This window comes from Dipodomys spectabilis, unplaced genomic scaffold (genome assembly GCF_019054845.1).
Source record: "Dipodomys spectabilis isolate Male_0828 unplaced genomic scaffold, ASM1905484v1 ptg000191l, whole genome shotgun sequence".
NCBI lineage: Eukaryota > Metazoa > Chordata > Mammalia > Rodentia > Heteromyidae > Dipodomys > Dipodomys spectabilis.
Genome location: NW_024870868.1, coordinates 1,158,166 through 1,161,771, shown reverse-complemented (window position 1 = coordinate 1,161,771; position 3,606 = coordinate 1,158,166). Strand labels below are relative to the sequence as shown.

Below are 3,606 nucleotides of genomic sequence, written 5' to 3'. Positions count from 1 at the left end.
ATATTGTTCTGTCAGAAATTCAAGTTAGTAATGTAAATTTCTTGGTAAGATCATTTGCAAAAAATATCATGATATAGTGTAAGAGAACTTACTATTGAACATATAAGCTTTAAGAGCTTTCTAATGGATCCAATATTTATTGTTACTCAACATTATAAAAAAATGTATAGTGCTGTAGTAAAATCGAAGTCCTTTGCATGACTACTTAAATTCTTTTGTTTTTTTTTTTTAAAGACACTTGTTTTCATCTAATAAATTAGGCCTGTCTATTGTTTTCATGTGATTTTGGTGATTGAAGGTGCTTAATGAGAAGTCAAAACATATTAGTAGTCCTTTGCTATCTATTCTCGCTTTTTCTTCTTAGAGAATATAATCAAAACAATAGTTCGGGCTGGGAAGGTGGCTCAGTGGTAGAGCGCTTGCCTTGCATGCCTGAGGCCTTGGGTTCTATTCCTCAGCATCACATAAGCAAAAAGAAAAAAGCCAGAAGTGGCACTGTGGCTCAAGTGGTAGAGCGCTAGCCTTGAGCTGAGGGACAGTGCCCAAGCCCAGAGTTCAGGCCCCACGCCCGGACCCAAAAACAAACAAACAAACAGCAGTTCAGAATCAGCATAATATTATTGTTACATAATTATCCTAATTTATTTTGCTTTTATGTTTTTGGTTTCCTCATTTCACTTTCTGCTTTGACATTTCCCAGATCATTTTTATAGAAGTCATTATTTCATGTTTTCTAATTCCTAGAATAAGCTGCACATAAAGACACCCATGGTCCTCATTTTGAGTCTGTACCTTTTAATATTGAGGAACATCTTTCCTCTGCTCTCCATAAATTCCTTACTCTCAAGTTAGAATAATTTTGAGTAGTAATAATGGAAAAAGAGAATAGAAATCATGGTGAAAAAACATATGCAGAAAATTCACTGGATATTTCTGACCAGTTCAATCTATGTAGGGAAATACATGGACACCTTATTCCCATTGGCATTCAAAGTCTCTGGTTAGGCAATTATGATGAAAATGAGGAACAAGATGAACAAGTGAGGAATGATATCAATTGCAAGAATTAAATGGAGAAGGATCCAAACAAATTTTTTCTTTGGGCTGCTGAAAATAATCAGCTTACTACAGTGTGGAGACTACTTTCCTAAAAGGCCACTCATGTGAATACTAGGGATGACGATGAATATACCCAACTTCATCAGGAAGCCTACAGTGGACACTTAGACATTGTCCATGAGTTGGTGGCTCAGCGACAGATGCAGTAACTGTAGATGGCTGGACACCCCAGCACAATGCATATATATGGAATAATACCAGTGTGGCTTCTTTTTTACTTCATCATGATGCAGATACCAATGCCAAAACTAAAGGCCTCTTGACCCCCTTGCATCTTGATGCTGAGAATTGAGATAGCAAAGATACTTTGGATCTCCTTCTGTTGAACCCTTATGTCAATCCAGGCCTGAAGAACAACTTGGAAGAAACTGCATTTGATATGGCCAAAAGGAAAAGTATGTATCACTACATCTTTGAAGTTGTGGAAGGCTGTACAAATTGTTCTCCTCAGTCCTAATGGTTTGGTTAAGTTTCTTAATTTTCAAAAATGACAGTCCATCCTTTTATGTCCTTACAAAATATTTTCACAATCTAAATAAAAGAAATCTCGTTGTTGTTGGTTTTTTTTTTTTTTTTTTTTTTTATTTGGTTGGTTGTGGGGCTTGAAGTCTGGGCCTGGGTGCTATACCTGCGCTCTTCGGCTGAAAGAGAGTGCTCTACCGCTTGCACCACAGCTCCACTTCCAGTTTTCTAGTGGTTTATTGGAGATAAGAATCTCATGGACTTTCCTGCTCAGGCTGGCTTTGAACCGAGATCCTCAGATCTCAGCCTCTTGTGTAGCTAGGATTATAGGCATGGCTACTGGCACCTGGCAACAACAATCTCTTACTGTAAAAATTCATGGATTCTGTGGAATACTTCCAAGTGAATTGCCTGCATTTGATGTCAAAATATATTCAAGAGTTTTTATATACATCTATAATGATTTCTGCAGAGTTGGTTATTTTTTAATCAGAAATAATTTTAACTTATCTTTTGAAATGAGTAGTAGAGAAACTGAAGTATTTCTGGTCATTGTCTGAAAATAGTCTATTTAAAAATATTCTATAATCTATGTTTGTATAATGTCCATAATCTTTTTTTATTCTCTTCTAGTTATACTCTAAATTCTACATTGTTTTATAATATATAGGTTCATTAGTATGTCCTTTCAGATTGCATTCCAGATAGAAACATTTTAAGATTCTTTTTTTTCCTAGGTCCTTATACTATTTTATTTCTTTGGGTAAAAGTGACAAAGTTGTCTATTTTCAACAGTTTTGTAAAGGTTATGCTATGTAAAGGCCTTTCTAAGGTGAAGATTTTATACACTGAGGTCAAACTAACTTTTAATTATATGAATTACATGTATTATTACATTTGTAATTTTGTAATCAGCTTTTTAATAACTGTTTTTCATTTCTTGAATCTGAAGAATGAAAAATATGGAATACTTCACAAATTTTCATATCATCCTTGTGCAAGTGCCATGTTAATCTCTGTATTTTAATTTGGGTATACGTGTTGCTGAAGCATGTAGTGTCCTCTAAATTTAAGTAGTTAATGATGCAATCTTTAAACAGGCTTATATCCTTGGGTGCCTATTTGTAACAAGGAAACCTTATTATTCCTAACAATGCGATTGATCTTATTTCCCTAAAATTCTGTGAATACTGGAAAAAATTATATTGTTCAGTCGATTGCTCACATTTGAAATATTTTGTGTCAATAATTATTTTAAGTCTTTTTCATTTGGGATTTGATTGTAATTTCAAAAATTTATAGCTAGGTCCAAAGGTGATGGCTTTTTCAAGTACTTATTTATCCAACTGAGTTACCTTTGTGGAGCTAATGGATTGAAAGTAAGGCTTGATTAAGAGCTACTTCTAAACCTCTACAGCTGAAATTTTCCCAAATGAGGTCTTACAGGCACAAATATCTCCCTGACTCTTTACCCTTCTTCCATGTAGGAGCAGACCAACCAGAATATCTTACCGTGACACCCTAGATTGTCTTACTTGAACAAAACAAATCTTAGTTACAAGGGATCATAGAGAGATGAACATTTCAGACAGAACTGTTCAGACTAGAACGTATTTATCAAAATATAATTGTTTATTTTACCTACCATTTCAAAAGTAGCTAAAGACAAGGGGGAGAATAAATTGTTCATATGCATTTATTACCTAATGTCCTGGCCTGTCTACCATCCAACCATGCAGGAATTACACTACTGCCTTTCTATCATCAAATATTTTCATAGTTGCCGTGGAAGTCCCTATGTTTCTCCTCATTATTAGGCCTTAAATTGTTAATGTTTTAATCACCATGTTTCCACTTGCTTCCAGGTTATAAATTTACAAATGGTAAAGCTTTAGGTCTAACCCTATCAAACACTAAGTTAGAGAAAAAAGAATAATATTTTGAAACATAGTTGCCTTTGAAACCCTAACCACAACAGAACAATGCAAAACATGTGCCTTTTTATTATATTATACATAGTTATCT

At 34.4% G+C, this 3,606-nt stretch overlaps 1 pseudogene; it reads right to left on the bottom strand.

Moving 5' to 3' along the window:
• Positions 1-2,537: 2,537 nt before the first annotated feature.
• LOC122121627 lies at positions 2,538-2,634 on the bottom strand (annotated as a pseudogene).
• Between the last annotated feature and the right edge of the window lie 972 nt (positions 2,635-3,606).